This window comes from Balearica regulorum, chromosome 15 (assembly GCF_011004875.1).
Source record: "Balearica regulorum gibbericeps isolate bBalReg1 chromosome 15, bBalReg1.pri, whole genome shotgun sequence".
Classification (NCBI taxonomy): domain Eukaryota; kingdom Metazoa; phylum Chordata; class Aves; order Gruiformes; family Gruidae; genus Balearica; species Balearica regulorum.
Genome location: NC_046198.1, coordinates 7712165 through 7730250, shown reverse-complemented (window position 1 = coordinate 7730250; position 18086 = coordinate 7712165). Strand labels below are relative to the sequence as shown.

Here is an 18086-nt window from a genome sequence, read left to right as displayed (position 1 = left end):
TCATGGGGGGTGCAGTGGAGAGCTTTGCCTGGCCCCTAGCTGACTGCAGTAAGGCTAATGGAGTGAAAAGCCCTCAAATCAGCTGGCCCCTGCCTGGTTCTGTAATTTAAACGTGGGTTTATTAGAAATAATTAATTTAGCCTGCAGCAGAACGGCGCAGGGAGAGCAGCACGGCTGTTTGTGCAGGAGCTGCCGTGCGACGGAGGGGGAGCGGGCAGCGCTGCGTGCGGAGGAGCCCGGGAGTGCGGGGCTGACACTCCCCTGCACCCCGCCGCTGCCCTGCCCACCCCGCGGAGCCCAGGGCTGCATCCCACAGGGGTGGCCCAGGCGCATCCTCCAGCCGTGCCGCTGTCTGCTCCCCGCTGGTGCCCGGTGCGTGTCCGGGGTGCGCGGTGGGCTCTGCAGGCCAGGGACGATGCGGCAGCACGGTGCCCGGCGTGTTCCCTTCTCCGTGGGCACGTGGGCATGAAGCATGGCCGGCCTCGGTGCCCCTGGCTGTGGTCATTGCTTGAAGGTGTAAGTGTCATTTTGGACCTTTCCTGGGAGGAGGAGGTTTCTGGCAGTCGCTTCCCAGGCAGTTTTACACCAGTCCAGTGGAGCATTACCAGATGCGTTTGGCCCCACGAACGCCAGAGCAGTGTTACTCTGCAGCCCAAGGCACGATCGCTGCGTGCAGTGAGGGGTGAGCAGTGAAACAACCGGGGTGCTGTTAAGAGCAGCTGCCCTCCTGGCGCAGCAGAAAGGCAGCTGATGGAACACCAAAGGCTCCTCTGCTAGAGGGCAAACCTGAAATGAAAGCGGTGATGGTTGTAGAGCCCTGGCAGCGCTTTGCAGACAGGGCAATGGGGGCACTAGGAGTGCTAATTATGCAGAGCACTCATTAAAGCCGGCGACCTGGAGCACTCTTCTTTCAAGACCTTTCCAAGAGCAAGACCCACCCGGGACCGGCCCCGGGGTGAGGCGCTGGGTTCACAGTGGCCACGCTTCACGCGTGGCTGTGGCCCTGCCCTGCGGGTCTCGTGGCTGGTAATCAGTCCTCCTGGCAAGCCGGCAAGCTGCAAGGCATTACTGTAATCTAGTCTGCAGGAGATAAAAGCGCAGAACAAGCTTTGCCGAGTCAGACAAGGATAAGCACTGACAGAGTCTGGAATGTTTTTTTCAAATGATAATGGTTCTCCTTAATAAAATGCTAAATGCAACACTCCAGCGGGGCTGAAAGCGGCAAACAGCAAAGGCTGCATGGCCATCTCAGCCTGGGAGCGCTGCCCAGGCAGGCCAGCCGCAGGCTGGCTGATTGCAGCGGCTTGTAGCTGGTCACAGCGTTGATCTGGCAACCTGGAGGCTTGCTCCAGCTCTGCCTCAACCAGCGCACGCCTGGCACCCATTGTCTCCAGCACCTCACCAGGAGCCTGCTCCCACCCTCCCTCTAGCAAGGAGCTAGCCCTTGTGGGTACGGCGCCTGTGGGAAGTCCGAATACCCCACTCTGAGATAGCGCAAGGACTTTTCCTGCTGCCAGCCGCTAAATGGGAAATGCCACCAGGGATGTTAGACCTGCACTGGCCTTGCTGGGACTAAGTCACCGCCTTGGGACTAGCAGTGCTGGAACACAAGCTTAAATCAGGCAGGACAGGCACAGGGCGAGTGAGTCTTTGAGAAACTGTATTACCGATTCCCCGACGGCTTCAAAATCTGTCTTTGTGCAATGCTGCTTTTTGAATTGCTTGCGTTCACACAGCAGCTTGAGGGGAGTGATAAGACTCATGAATATGGAAATTCTTCTCAGAGGGTGGGAGGGGGTTTGCTGGGACCTGGGGGGTTTTCCTGAAACTCTTATGTCCTGGCTGTCTTTGAGCACCACATGCCAAAGCGATGGGTGGCTTGGGTCCGAAACAGCACCGGCAGCGCCTAGCCCTCCCTGGGTCTGGGGAGCCAGTGCAGTGCTGGTGCAGGGACCAAGAAGCATCTCGGCTGGTTACTCCTCCAGAGGAGAAGAGCAGGGGCCCAAGGAAGCACCTGAGGGTGATGAGGCATTACCTGTGCCTGTGCAAAGGCACCCAGTTTTCCATCAGTCACTGCAGGACAGGGATGCACCATGCGGTCTGCGGAAACAGGCATGTTCCGTTCAGCACGTATCATCCCCACCAGCAGCTCAGCTCAGCATCACACTGTTTGCCCAAGGCAGATGAAGTGGTTTTCCAATTTCTTGGCATTGAACACTCCTCTTCCTGCTAATCTGCCTGCCAGATTGAAGCTAAACTTTCCCTTGCTCCTCACAGACGTCTGTGTGCCCACAGCCTGCCCAGGAAGCGGGCAGGAGCCAGAGCCCACAGCTCGCCACGGGCGTGCGGGAACCCTAGTGCAGTTGGGACTCGGTGTGCCCCCAGCTACAGTCCCGTGCCAGCCAGACTTGATGTGCCCTGGGAACTCCCCAATACTACTGGCCTGGCTTAATGCTGCCCAGGTCCCCTGATGGCCCCTGTGCTCAGTGTCCCCGTCCCCTGAGCCCTCCAGTGCTGGGGTGCCCCCCAGTCCTGAGCTGCGGGGGACGATCACCACCACTGTGCTCAGCACGGGTGCTTCTTGTGCTGGGAGGTGCTCCTGGTTGCCACTCCAGAGTGCTCTGCATACATCCACTCGTTATTGATTGCTCTAAAAATCTTTAAAGATTAACTTCTGGGAACAAATATAACATCTTTATGGAGCGCTGGGAACAAACTGCTTTAGCATTCGGGTGGCTGCTCTGTTGCACGGAGACATCTGTTTGCAACAGGACGCACAGAGCAAATGATCTGTCAGTGTTCGAGGGGACGCGTCCTACAAGCGCCTGCCTCCCCTGTGATGGCAGGTAAAGGTAACCTTGCCATCCATTGCAGCTGCACAAGTCGCACTCCAAGACTGTGTTAGTGACACTTGTTACTACACCGAGTTCCTGGCATGTGCTGTAAAATCAGCCGGTGTCTTCTCTGTTTTTGACCTCCAGCATCGTGACAGGTATGGCACAGCCTTCTGGAGGCATTGAGGGAGCAGCCAGCAGCAGCTGAGTATGTCCCAACCCTTTGGATTCATTTCTTTGCCACGGCTACAGAGAGGTTTTTGGTTTCCATGATTGCAGAGCACACCTGGAAACGGGGGGGGGGTCTGGCTCTCACACGTACAGGCACCACGGCACAGGACAGTGGAGTCTCCGTGGGTAAAGGAGGGATGGGAGGAACACTGGGCACGTTTTGTCATCTTGAAAAATGCACAGCGAGCATGGTGGCGTGTAGCAAGCAGGCTTTGCGCAGCCCGGTCAGAGCTGTGCGGGTGACACGAGCAGGGAGGAGGGCGGGTACCATGACCAGTGGATTTCAACCTCGGCCGAGATCTGTGAGTTCAGCAGTGGGGTTCACTGCGTCTACAGGGGTCTCCTGGGAGGAGGTCAGTGCAGGTACAGCAGTGCTCTTGCACCCACTACGGTGTGTCCAAATTTCTGGGAAAGCTGCTGTAAAAATAGAATTTATGACTTGGGTTAATTTTATTCCTTCAACTTGCAGTTTTTGCTCTTTCAAAGGCTGGCTAGAGCCCAGCGTTCCTGCTCACAGCTGCTGTGCAGGAGTGGGTCTCTGATGCAGAGCTGCGGGATGCTCCGGGTAGCTGTCAGGCAGACACGGGGTTTGCCAGGAACCAGACCTGCCCTGCTGCACTTTCTGTGAGCCTCCGCTCCCAGGCGAGGATGCAGGTGTAACTCCTCCATAGGTTGCAGTTACCTCTGTTGCCATTAACATATGTGCAAAGAACAATCCAAACTATCCAATTGTTTTTATTCTGTGGGACCGGCAATTCCTAGGACCCAGTGCAGGTGGTTGCAGTGCCCTGCCAGGCAGCTCCCTGTGCTGCAGTCTGCCAGCAGCTCTCGCTGCACCCGCACAGGGGCCGTATCCCCGGCCGAGGGGGCTGCAGCGGGTGCAAGCTTTAGCGCTCAGCTACAGACAGCACTTGCCATGCCCAGCCTGGGAGCAGCCAGTCCTCCAGAAACCAGCGCTGGCAGCTCCTTGCTCCTCTCGGGTTCGGCAAACAGCGGCCAACATGTTCTGGGCCGCTCCTGCCCACTGGGATGTCTGCAGGTTGACGGCATGTACACAGAGACTGTGTGCTGCGAAGGAATAACCTGCTGCGAAGGAATAACCTGCTGCAAAGCCCAGCCTGTGGCAGGGCAGCAGAATGAGCGTGGAGACCTGGGTAGCAATTGCTCTCACATAGGGGGAAGACCTCAGTGAGTACGTTGCTGCCTTGTCAGGCAAGCTGTGAATGAATGCGCCTTTACCCAGAGTAGTGAATCATCATTAGAAATCACTCAGTGATTGATATTAGGAAAAGCAAGTCATTCATTGGGTCATCCTGTCCATCTCATGAGCCAGCATTCGTGCATTCCCTCTGGGATATTTGCCAGGATCTCTGACCTGTATCATGCCGTGGAGTTTCCCCTTTTCCCTGGGATGACAATTCTCTGATTAACATGGTTTGCTGCCAGAAAACTTTCTCCGATATTCAGTCTGTGTTTTCCTTATGTTAATTTCTTGCCATTACAGCACCCTGATTAATTACTCTGTTTATGCCTCTAGAATATTTGCAGGCTGTTGCCATTGATGCAGGAACACTTTATAGAAAAGAAATGTCTGTAGATCTGTAATTGCTTAATGAAGTGCTGATAGACAGGAATCAAGACTATTCACTGTTATCCAGGGTTTTGTAGGACCAATGAATGTCTTTGTGGTCCACAAAAGATTCAACTATACCCCAGTTTATGATCGCCTCGTAGCCAGACTGGGCTAGCTCAAGCCTTCTGCTCACTTTTGTAGTGTCTTCCACAGCTGGTTGACTTTGCTGCCATTGCTTGGGCAAAGTGATGTCCATACGGACTCGTGCCACAGACTCCGTGTCTCAGGGGACGCTGCTTCAAAAATGCAATCCAAAAATGGGACAGGGCTTCTGTATGGCTTTATTGACTTGCAAATTAGGGTAAAAAACGACTGGGAAGATGTCTAGCAGTGACTGCATAGGGGTCTAGATTTCTTGGCCCCACTACCCAAGTGTGCATGCATTTTGCCCATCCTACCTATCAGATGAACCTGTCAGTTGTGTCTCTGTTTCCCCAGCTCTGGCTGTTGTTTTTGCTCCTTGGCACTCGTCAGTACCTCCTCCACAGACACGTAATACTGTGCATCCCCAAGCAGGGGCTGAAATCCAGCCTGACCTGCATTTCCCAGATTGTCCCATTTTTCCTTGTGGCATCGAGACCAAGCTCCCTGCACACCCCTGGGCAGCAGACGTGCGACGCTGGCACCTGGCTGCCATGGGATCGGTGGTGGTTTGTGCTTCTGCCTGGGCATCTGCTTGGCAGAGGGAGCTCACAGGGGCAGACGCCGGCTCGGCTGATACTTCCGCAGCCTCAAAATAAAAAGATGCTCCGAAAGGTCTTCTGAGTCCCCTGCAAGGCTCCCCTGCCTTCTCAAGTGAGAAGAAAAGGATCCATTAATGTTTCGCTTAATTTCTGTTTATCAAAGAAAAGAAAGCTTTTGTCAAGCATCAAAGCCAGGATTTAGGACACAAAGCAAACTGCTTTGCTGAGGGCTTCTGAGAAACCATAGGAAGAAAAACAGTTGTTTGAAATTCCCAGCTAAACTGGTGAATCTGAAACCTGCAGTTTGTGTTTAGCTGAACAGAGGAGGCTGAAGAAATTACCTGTCTGCTGTAAGCCTCTCTGAAGTCTGGAGCTCCATCCAGGTCTGAAATCCAGGGGCACCGAGGATGCAGACTCTGCACCAAGTGTGTGATGTGGTCCAGGACTGGGTTTTCAGGGCCACAGGCTGAGATGGGTCGGCAGCTGGAGCCAGACCCGGCCGTGCCACAGAGCAGCCCTGCGCTTTGCAAGGGCTGGCAGCAGACAGCTTCAGAAAGCCTCAGAAACACCAGAACAGGGTGAAGCAACTGCAAGGAAAATGTAAAATAAACATGTGGCCTGAAGTCCGGATGTGCAGTTTATTTTAAAACCTAATAACTCCAGATAATTGATAGTGGAGTGCAGTATTTTCAACGTGTTGGATTACGAGCGTCTGTCGCTCACAAGAAGCTGTAACCTTGAGCTATGAGACATTATTGGCAGTATTTAACAGAAATCTGTTTTCCATCATTGTCAAATCCCACTTCAATATGCACCACATGAAGAATACTAAATTGATTTCTTTAATGGGAAGTGTTCTTCAGGAGATACCAACCTGTGTGGAGATGCATTAATAGGATTACAATGGAACCTTTTTATTTTGCTTTATTTTTTATGGAGATTTTTTACGGAGATTTCCTGTCCTGACATGCCTGCGATACGCTGCTTGGCCGCACGTATTACAAGGCAAGCTGCCGTGAGGAGAGCATCTTCCTCTGGAGCTGGAGCTCATGAACTTGGGACTGCTTCTGTGCTGGGTCTGCCAAGCCATTGCTGCAGGAAACAGCCATACCTGGGAAACAGCGGCCCTTGCCAAACACCAAAGAAGAGCTCACCAGGCACTGCCGACCAGGATAAGGTGCTGCATCCCATTGGGATCTGGGAGCACCCAGCGTATCCCTCCACCTCCTCACCCAGAGCCTGTTAAGCCGCAGGCTGAGGGACAGCAGCCCTTGGGGAGGGCATGAAGAAGCAGCTGTAGAAAAGCGGGAGAGAAACGAGCACGGGCACAGAGCAGAGCTGGGCGCAGGAGCGAGAAGCTCAGCACAGGCTGCATCCAGGCCTGACCCAGACCTGCCGTGAGCAGCCGGTGGGGTTCGCGCTGCCGCCATGGCAGGCAGTTACTCTGCAGTTCTGATTTGCACTCCTTTCCCAATTGTTGCAAGCGCTGAAAGCCTGATCTGCCGGGGAACAGCACGGGTGAGCGCGCTGGTGCTGTGCCCAGGGCAGCCCGCGGCCGGGGGCACCGAAATCAGCGGCACCGGCCATCGCCCCCGCAGGCAGTGGGGCAGCGAGGCTGGCGGTTAAGTGCGGGGATCATTTGTGCCAGGCAGGGAGGAGGAATGTTTGCCTTCTCTGGGAGTGCAGGAGTACTGTAAGTGATAAGGTAATTACCTTCTTCAGTGTAAGCTAATTGACAGAGAGCTAATTGACTTTTTAAAAGTTGCTATTTCCCTTCCCTGGGCAGGGTGACAGCCCCTGGAGCTCCTCTCGGCTGCTCCTGCTGATGTGGTCTGAGCTCCCCCCGGAGCAAGGGGCAGATCTGAGGCTTGGCTGGGAGCCCTGAGCCAGGGCAGCTGCAACCCCCCAGCTGCACCGGGGGGGGGGGGGGTCTGCCCGGCGCTGAAGGGCTCGTGGCCGTGCCACAACCCCTGGAACAGGGGGTTCACGTGGCAATTGCTGACTCAGGTGCAGCTTCAGCACACAACCGGTGCCACATTAAAATGTCTATGTCAGAGTCGTGGGCTACTGTAAAGTGTTTTACAAGTCTGTCTGGCAAAGCTGAACCTTTTCTTGTGATATGCCGAGGATTTATGTCTGTAAATAGAGAGGAGATGCGTAGGAGGCATAACTGGTAACTGGACTGCCAAGGGTGGATCCTTCACAGGCTGAAGGTTTGCTCCTCACAGTGGCTGTGCATCTGCCACAGGTCATTGCTGCCCATCGCTGCGTGGAGCTGTGGCTCTGGAGCTTCCCACTGGGGCTGGGAGCAGCAGAGCCCAGGGACCCCCAGCTCCAGCGCAGACCCAGGCCGGCAGATCGGCCGCCCTCCAGAAAACCATCGGAGCCAGCTGGATTAATCGGGTGCGTAAAAGCAACCTGGTGCACAAAAGGTCCTGCTGCCTGGGGTCTGCGGGGCCACCCCTCGCACCACCAGCAGCAAAAGCAGAGGGAAGCTGAGGCTCTGCACCCACCAGGCCAGCAGCGAGGGAGGGAAGGGGGGCACAGGGAGACGCTCTTCCCAAAGCTGGACACGCTCCTTCGGGGACATTCTCACTGAATGCATCTTTGAGCAACTGCCGCTGCTGGACTGTTTGCTCTCTTGTCTCAGAGAGAGAGATACAGACACACGCAAACAAATGTATGAACATTTTCCCCTGATGTAAAATGAGGATTCTAAACCTTCAGCTCAATACCAAACCCGTTTACTGCTCCTTGGTGGTGACATGTCTCCCCACATGTATCTCCGGGAGTCTGACAGCCTGTTTGGCATCCCCAGTCCCCACAGCCATCCCAGGATCCAGGCTCAGCTCCTCAGACCTTGCCTAGCACGCACCATTTCCCAGCCTCAAGATTACAGTTTAACCCCTCAGGAGATCAGATGGAGATAGCAAGCAGAGACACCGTCAGCAGATGAGCACACACCCCCCTTGCCTGCCTTGGCCTCACCTGACCCCTGTGCTGATACCTGCCCGCATCCTGCACCACATCCTGGCAAATATGGAGAGCAAGCAGCCCCCACCCTGCCCTGGCATACCCTTCCAGGCTGTTGAGCGTGACAGTCAGTGATGCTGTTGCCGTGACTACTCCCCAAATCTGCTCTCCCACTCTTGGAACCCACTTGGGCCTCCCAGTGCCCTGGGGGTGCACAGTCCCATGGCGGCCGGGGCCTTGCCCACAGGTGCCTGCCTCTGGCTTTGGTCGGTAGGACTCATCCTGCTGGTCCTGCTCATCCGGCTGCAGTGGTGGGGAGCAGAAGACACCCATCAGGTCTCCTGCTGCCTCCCTGCCAGCTGCCCCACTTCTCCTCCAGTGCCAGAGCCGTAACGGCTCCCAGGCAGGTAGAAATAAGTGACAGATAAGGAAATCATAGCAGCAGTTAGGGCGGATTATTTCTTCTCCGACAGGAAGGAGACATCACTCCGTAAGAGCCCGAGGTTGCCCAGGGCAGCCACCACCACCATCCATCACCGCAGGTCCCCAAACGCTCCCAAATTGGAGATGTGTTTGGTTTGAAACACGTCCGCATGGTGTGAGGCTGCCAAGCATCCCCACGGTGCCCGGCAGCTGAGCAGGTCGGAGCGATGGAGAGTGCTCTGCCCTGGAGCTCTGTCTCTGGCAGGGAAGTTGTCCCGCTGCCTCCAGCAAGCACTGCCCGTCCCTGCGAGCTGCAGCAGGCGCAGCAAATACCTGGAGACTGGAAAAGCCCCAGGTGACAATGGGAAGAGCTGTTCGACCCCAGCCCCGCAGTCTGCCATTCCCTTGGGGCACAGGGCATGCACGGGGCAGGCAGCAGAGAGCTGGGGTCTGGCAGGGCTGCCCCTCACTGGGTACCGGGGCTGCTGCTGGGACCAAGCGGCTCGACAGCCAGCCAGCAGTGGGGTCACCATTAGTGCCTGGGGCTTCGGTGGCTTTTGGGAAGGGTATCCCTACCCCGTGGGGTCTCTGGTGGCCCAGCTGGCCAGCACGCGTGCTCAGACTGGCAGCAGCTCCCCGGCCCTCTCCCTGCTCCCGAGCCCACCACCGGCTGGGATGCTGTGTGAGTGCCTGCCCACAGGCAGTGGCGACCACCTTCAAACTGAGCATCGCTGGCTGGAGCCAGCAGAGCCGGCTCTTCCTTAGAGCAAGGTATTTGTGACCGGTCAGATAACACAGCAGCATCTAATGGGATTACCTGCGTTGCCCTAAGTGTTAAACATGCAGGCGGCTTTGTCCCGTGCTAAGCGCAGCATCAAAAGGGCAGAGCTGCTGAGAGCCCTCTGTGGCAAAGCCTCTCGGAGGGCAGGGAGTCAAACAGAAATAATGGCCTTTCTGGAAGAGCTGGGACAGTGTCGGGGTTTATCGTTCCTGGCAATGCGAACAAGTTCCCTCGGGAGGCTGGTGCCTTCCCAGCAGAAGCTGAGCGGGGAGAGCGGTGCAGATAAGCGGTGTCGGCAGGGCAGCGCAGAGCCACGCCAGCCCTGCCGTGCTGGAGACGTCCCTCCCCACATCATGCCGGGGATATTTAGGCCATTCGGCTCTGGGAAGACGCCCTCCTTGCTGGACAGGAGTGCTCTCCAGGGCGCACACCGTGCCACGGTCACCGCTCAGGGGTCAGGCCCTCCAAATGCCCAGCAGCATCCCAAGGCCCCGTGAGCAGGCTGGCAGGGAGTGCATCGCCTGTCAAACAGCATCGATCCAGGCTCTGTCTTATCTGAAACGACCACGGCCCCGACCAAGGGCAAGAAAGGCATTCACTTAACAAGCACAATGAGGGTGGCGCAGCTGTGACACAGTGGCAGGAAAGGAGCTTAGCCACAGTGATTAATTCCCTTGTACCACTGTGTGCTGCAGCGGGGATGCGCGTCTGGCACAGGACGGGCTGACCCCAACTCTGCTTTATGGTAACCCCAATTTGGCGGAAACTTTCAGGAAACTTTCAAGTAGAGAAGGAGAAATATTTACTCTCGGAAAGCAGAAGAGCCGTGGTGGGATGCGGTATGCTGGGACGGCTGCCTCGGGCAGGACAGGGCACAGGTTGGCACTCCCATGGCACATCGCAGCACTGCCAGTTTGAATGAGGCTGCTCATGGCACAGAACCCATTTGCTGCCAAGGTCGTGGCCATGTTCCTTCCATGCAACTTGGGGCTTCTGCTATTCCTTCCCGGTCGTGCTCCCCCGGCGCTGCCGGCCCAGCCTCTCCGCAGGCAGCACCGTGCTCACACTCCCAGCGCAGGAGCCCCCGCTCTTGGCAAGCGCTGGAGATTTTATTGGCTGTTTGCTAACGGAGTTGGAAATTAACATGATTATTTTGCATAGTAATTGGCAGCATGTGTGGTGAGGAGATCAAAATGCAGAGAAACTCGAAGTGAAGAGGTTTAGCGAAGCAGAGCGTTTGGGGAAGCTAAATGGTGTGTTTAAATGCTTTGATATGATGGTCTGCAGCCAGGGTCCCCGCGATGTGTGTGACACTCGCTCCCTGTGCTCTTCTGGCTGGGGGGAGGCGGTGACGGGGCGTCTCGCTGACCGCTGAGCAGCCAGCGCTATTCGGGGGTACCGACCCGCGCGGCTGCCAGCCCGCTGCCGATGGCAGGCGCCCAGCGTGCCGTTTGGTATCCACCGCAGACAATGGCGGGCGGAAGCTTTCCCTCCCACGGCGCCATACGGGAAGGCTTCTGTCACCGTGCCACCACAGGGAGAGGAATTTAAATGTGGCAAGGCAGGTTCCTCTGAACCGCATCCAAATACCCACCTAAGAATAGCCTCTCCCTCCAGAAGGGCGGCTGGTTCCAGCCCCTCAGCTCCACACACTCACAGCACCCCCATTCCTCCTCCTGGCTCCTGCAAACCTGCAGCTTGTTACCAGCTGCTGGTGATGGATGTATGCAGGGCCTCGGCGTAATTCAGGAGTCACGCAGAGAGCACGGTTCTTCTCCTTCAACCTAAATCTGCACCACACCTGCACGAAAGCAGAAGTCCTGGATTTATTCACCGGCTCCGTCTGCTGTTAATAGCAGCCCCTCTGCTCTGCCTGTAATGTCTGCGCGTAGCAGCTCTTATCAGGTGATAAACCTGGCTCAGTGAAGCCAGACTTTGTGTCAAACACACTGCAATATTCTCAAAACACAGCTCCAGCAGTGCGCGCAGATTTGCAGCTCTCGGGATTAGGTGGCAGAGCCCCCGATGTCCTGTCAGTCAGGATACGGCAAATCCCGTACGTGCGGCACGGGGGGAGCTTCTGTTCGAGCAGCACAGTGGCGGGAGCCTTCCTCCCTGTTTGCTTTCCGTTGCAGACGCTTGTTTACCTTTGGACCAATGAGCTGGGAAGGTTGTCTTGCTGATTATAAGCCCAGCATTAGTATGCAGATGAAAATGCAAATCGGCCTAGATGAGACTTCCTGGACGGCAGTGGAAGTCAAGGATTTAATCTAGCCTGATCTTGGAAATAGTTTAAGCTCCTCAAAACATGAACACATAACCTGATGCAAAGATTTCATCTCAATAAACCTCCCTGTCAACAAGCTCCAGGAGCCTTTGTTTGCCTTAGCAAAGACGTTCAGGCAGAGGTGAAGTGCTTGGCATCGGTCCCCGTTCCCGAGAGCGTCTCTGCTGTGCTGCCTCAGCAGCACCCAGCCCCTGCCTCTGTCCTGGCATCCCTCTGTACTCCCAGGCTGTGCTGCACCCCCAGACGAACCTGCTCCTCCAAAACGCACCGGCCCGAGCCTTCTGCCAGCTCCCCCGGCCATCGGTGACTTGGCTGGACTCTCTCCCACAGCTGTGGTCATGAGCAAGCGTGCTTGCTGCTGCCCCTCAGAGACCTGGGGCAGCATCTCCCCCTCTCTTCTGTCCACCTCGCGTGGTTCGTGGGAAACCCCCATTTCATGCTCTCCAGCTCCCTTTCCAGCAACCCACCCAACTGTCTGCTGCAGACCAGGATGCTGACTCTGAGCTGCGCTGGAGTCCTGACTTGGGTGAATGAACCGCATCTCTCTGAATTTTAGTATTTCATCATAAGAAACTAATTGTCATCTCTGTGCCAGGTTCTGGGATTTCTTCTGCCAACTCCTGCCCGCTTCCCTTCCATGTAGAGGCCAAAGCTGCGGAACAGCCAACCAAGCCCCAGATTTTGATCAGAGTCTTCAGTGGCTCAGTTTGCCAGCTACGAGTCTCCAAATCCAAACAGAATTCACAGGCTGCAAAGTCCATGAATCGCCCAGCTTGAGGGCGCTTGGGGCAGGTCCAGCGGCGATGCTGAGTCTGGTGGCTGCAGGGCTCGACACTTCTGCACTTCCCATATGAGAGGTGCAGCTCACACCCCATGGCATGGCAGAGCCGCGGCCAGCAGCGGGGCAGGGAGTGGGTCTCCTCCTCGCTGCCCACGACTCAAATGGCTCCTTTGCCAGGCGGGGGGGGGCGGGGGGTGAGACATGACGATTCTCCCGTCTCTGTCCCAAGGGAACTGTAGGGAAGGCACGTGGGGACGCCACACACTAGCATGCAGGGATGGCACCTCCCGTGCAGCAGCCTCCAGACCCTGAGTGCAACCAGGTGCTGTTCTCCGGGCAGCAGGAGAAGGGCAGGCTGAGAGGGAAAGGTTCAGGCATGGTGGAGCAGGACACCAGCCTACTTGGTAAGCGAGCACTTAATGAGCCTTTACGTTAAAGGCCCAGTCCTCAGGAGCTGTACATAGGAGCTGTGGGGACAGGAAAACTTCTTCAGCAAGAACAAGCAGGGAGACTGTGGGCTTCCCAGACCTTCCTTCCAGAGCTGGAAAGCCTTCACACGCACAGCACGAGCCAAGAACTGCTGGCAGCGCCAGGCAGCTGAGCACAGCCCTCACTGCTCCATCCTTGCGCATAAATTACCTCCAGGCTCTAAGCTAAACAAAGGGCCCTGAAATAATTCTGCATTTTAATAAAGTCAGCGTTCATGCCACTGTCATCCTTACAGAAAGGGAATTTGCATTTCTTTCTGCCAGCTCACTCTGCACAGCCTGCTGGCACCGGAGATCAGCCGCACTCTCCTGCACTCCCCACCAAGGACTAAGTTACATTTTGTTGCTTAATCACTGGAGCACCAGAACTGCAGAGTAGAGCTGCTCTAAACCCCCAGACTAGAGAGCACGCCAATATCTCAAAAGCCCTCCCATGTGCAAGTTTGTCTAAAAAGCAGCACTCTGCAAAACACTTCTGCTGGTGACCGTGCATCTCCCCCCACCTCTCCCGGGCTGCTCTCCCGCAGTACCCTGCGGGCAGGCTCACACTTGATTTACCCGAGAGCCAAGGGAGGAAAATCTGCCACTTGCACTTCTGCTTTGTGTTTCTGTAAAATCTGGAAAGAAACAAACTGCAGCTTCTCCCTCCCAAGGGAAAGGCATCCCCTGGGATTAGAGCCTGTCGCTAGCTGTGGCTCCTGCAGACAGCCAGCGCTGAGCCGGTGAGCTACGTAATGGTGCTTCCCCTGCCCAGGACTGCCTGCAGCCGATGCACTCCTTCTGTGACCATCCCTTCACTCCTCGCATTTCTCTGCTGAGACCCCTGTGCTGGACACGTGGGCCATGGGGACTTGTGCAGTCTGGAGGCCTCTACCTTTCCCCTTGAGAGGCGAGATTGGGGCTAAAATGTGTCCTGCCAGGGAATCTGGGGCTGCAGCGGGGTGAGGGGCACCTGCCTGCTCCTGGGGTCACCCTCTTGTTTTGTCATGGTCCAGTGAGAGTCCCCCAGCCCACAGAGCCCTGTCCCTCCGGCACAGGATTGCTACGAGCTGAGAGAAGCTTAGGCTGCCCGAGCAGCAGCAATCCACCCGAGCATCCCTGCTCCCCGGGCGGGGTGGGTGCGGGGCCGGCAGTGCCTCTGCCAGGTCCCTCTCCTGCCTCCCACCTCCGTCCGCTCCCCTCCACCCCAGCAGCCGCACCAGGGCCCCCCGCTGCGGGGGAACGCCGTGATCGTAGCTTTCAGCATGTTCAATTACTGTCAGTTAATGATGATTAATTTACAATTAAGGGCCTCTAAAGGGTAGTGTGTGTGTTAAATAAATATTGATCTTTCATTTGTGGCCACAGATATATTACCCCAGTTATGGGAAACGCAGCAGTGGCAAGAGCTGGGCTGCCTGTGCTCCCAGCCCCAGCGCGGGGGGAGCTGCCCCGCAGCACCTCGACCTACTGGGGGCTGTCGGGAAACCAGGGGCTGCCGAGAGCAGGAGGGGTCGGCTCAGCCTCGTCCCAGCTGGGAGCTCTGGCTGGATGAGGATTGCTTCGCCCCGGGGTGTTTCAGTATCGACTGCAATTGCTTGGTCCTGTTTCCACTTGCAGAAAGCGTGTGAGAGCAGGGCGGTGCTGGGGCCTGGCGGTTTTCCTCTTGCACAGCCCCTAGCAGGCCTTGTAAAATAAACAAACCGTCCAGACCCTGTTACGGTTTCATTAGCAGCTGGACAACTTAACAAACTCGTCACTGAATGCACAATGTGTTTTTCATCCCAGTTGTGGCCATGCTCTGGAGTCTTTCTGGCCGTCATGGTCACGCCACGGCCCGCGCACGCGTGGCACATCACGTGCCAGTGGGAGGGCAGGTGCCCTCAGCACCCTCCACAAAGGCACCGTCAGGAGACGTGACCTGATGCCTGTCGGGGTCTCTGGTGGGGTTTGGCGAAGGTGGCCGGGGGGAGCCCTGTCTCCACAAAGATGCTCATTAGAGGCACCACGAGGGGATGAGCAGTGCGGACTCAGGGCTTCGGCTTCTCTGCTGCCCTGGGCTTCGGCTGTGCCCTGCGGGAGCCCTTGCCCTCGCTCAGCAGAACCGGCCGTGTTGCACAGCTCCTCGTTTCGAGCCTTGAGGCACAAGAATTGCCACCAGTCCAGGTGACTGTCATTTTCTCATCCTGTCATGCATGTCTATAAAGTTTTCTTTGTGCCAGAGTGTTTTCTGACATCTATCTGACTTTTCTGTCTGTAATGAGCACACTCTCCAAGATGTACTTTTCTAAAAATCTTTTATCAGTTAATTGTTAGCTATACAGCTCTCCACATTTTCCAACTTTATCACTGTTTTTAACTTGCATTTGTAACTGCTTTGTTGGGCTATCAGTGGATATCTCTGTGTTATCAATATTCACATCAAGAACCAGACTAAGCTTTTGGATAGTCCTCCATGCAATGTACCGTGGGCCCTTCCCAGGCCACCACCAGTTAAAGCACATCTGGAAATGACAGCTAAGGCAGCACTAAGGGTCCCAATCTGAGGAACGTGCCCGAGTTGCCCTGCCTCTGGAATGTGCTGCGGCTAGCAGCTCCTGGTGCTGTGACCGGCAGCTCCTGGGAACCACCACAGTGTGTTACACTGGGAGAGGAAAACAGCACAGGCAGAGGTAGAGCATAAAGACAAGGGACCGGCAACAGTTGGAAACATTGGCAAGAAACAGAGTCATCTCCTTTGTATTATTTTTCTCCAGAGACACAAAGTTAGTGTACTTGCTGCCATGTCATACGTTGCTGCTTCCCATACGATGGCTGCATGGATAGTGTCATCCATGCGAATGCTTTTACATCCACCCAAATCCATGTGGAAGAACATTCAGAGGCTATGGGCATCCTCCCACGTATCAGTGAGTGATGTCCACAGAGCTGAGATTATTTTTTTTCTTTAAATTCCTTCTGATTTCCCAGTACCTGGTACTCAGGAGTCTAGAAAAATATCTAAACATGGTGCAATCCATCCCAAATAAATGAAGGCCATTTCAACAGGCACCAGAGCCAGCACATCCTGAATGCTGGAGCTCAGCGGGCATTTCTGCAGCACCATAGCACTCTTCTTTCCCATCTGGGATTCTTTTCCACATGTAAATGATTCAGGAGGTGGGAACACCATCCCACCCCACCTCCAGCCGTGTCCCAGGCAGCTTCTGAATGATCTCTGTTGCTTTTCCCCAGCACAGTCCCAGCACCATCCCTTGCCAGGAGCTAGTCTGCCTTCTCCTCTACAGTGCATTTCTTGGAAGCAGGCTCATAAGAAGAATATTGTCTCTCGCTTTCTCTTTTATTTGAGGCATGTATTTAAAATGATGCTTTTGTTCCAAATGAATGAGTTGATTCATTCAGAAGTGCAGTTTCTGTTTTTGAATCAGCAGAGCTGTTTATGCTCATAGTGTCCATAAAACTGTTATTTTAGTCCTGACACTGATGCTTATGAATAAAATTTAGATCTCATTCAGAAGTACATTAGCTGTAGCTATTTGGCTTCTTGTTAAAGCATTAATTTTTATTGAGAAGACTACATTGCCAAGCAGCTCCTTCTGCATCTTACAACAAACTAAGTACCTCCAAGTACAGACTTTGGTAAAACCAAATTACAGCACGTGCCCCCGTGCCCTCCCCTGGTACCCTTGGGTCTAAACGTTCAGTTTGCAGCTGGTTTTGTTCTGCTGCTGGATCACGGTGGGAATGTCCCAGTTACCCTGGGTGAACAGGGGAGACTGGAACAGATGCACCACTGCTCAGGAGGAGGCGTTCGGGGTCTGCTGGAGCCATCAGTAAGCTGGCACTGCATTGCTTATTCATGACGGACTGGATGTTGGGTGTACCGGAGCCAATTAGCTCTCCCATGTATTTATTGCACTTTTTTGCTTGAAGCAAGCTGTTAAATGTCAAAAATACTTTAGCATTTTAGCAGAAAGATAATTTTTTAATAGATTCCACCTACAAAAAGGAGCTGACTGGCAGAATATTAAACTCAGGGAGATTTATTTTTAATCCGTGCCTCCAAACAGCTTGAGATAACCATTTTTGCATCGCTCCTGGCTGATTAATACTGTTGTCCCTTGCCTGTCCTCCTTACTTGGTACTGTGGCAGCTGTGGCTTCTCACATCCCATTAACCTTGTCTGCAGAAAGGACACCTGGCCAAACCAAAGAATTAGCTCTTGTAATTAGGAATGTAAACATCACACTCTGCCTGCTAACATCCACATGTCCCATCCCAGCCTTCTCCCGGTGCTTGTTAGGGCAGGATACCTCCAGCCAGGCTCTTCCCATCATCAACTTCCCACACACCAGCTTCCAATAGTTTCTACATTAACAGCCCTATAAAACCCAAATCAAACCACAAGTAGCTTTGGTTCTTCAAGGGCTAGGGTTGGTGTTTTGTTGGTGCTGGTTGCACCTAGCTGTACTGAAAAGGGCACCAGCAGTTGGTGGTGGTTGCCAGGACCGTGTGGTAAGTCTTGTGCTCTTCTGTAGAGGAGCTAATTGATGCTGGTGACTTGTGTCTCACACCAGCAGAACAATTGTATTCCTAACAATGGCCGAGTTTCTATCCTGGCTCTGTAAGCTGACTGCACAGCGCCAGGCCAGTGAAGCTACCTGAGGGGGCACAGAGATGCTCTCTTGCCACTTCTGCCTGCAGTGCTTCTAGGTTTAATTTTTTTGGGCTAAGCAATATCAGTCTGTTCTCAGTATCAGTAGTAACTTGCTGGTGTTGGATGGAGCAATTAAGTCATTGTTCATAATACAGAAGGTTCTGAAAATTAAGGTGACTTTATTTGTTTCTCAGTAATATAATGAGCTATTTTGAGTGATGCTAGATTTAATGGCTAAATCAATATGTGTATTTAGTGTTAGGCTTTATTTTAGCACTAAGTGACATGAGATAAGCAGACTTAGAGAGTGTTAATTGGTTTGTGTTTAGCATTTAC

At 54.5% G+C, this 18086-nt stretch overlaps 1 protein-coding gene across 1 annotated transcript in view; it reads left to right on the top strand.

Moving 5' to 3' along the window:
• Positions 1 to 18086, top strand: part of HS3ST4 (heparan sulfate-glucosamine 3-sulfotransferase 4) — a 67273-nt gene that overhangs the window by 29024 nt on the left and 20163 nt on the right. The window lies entirely within an intron of this gene.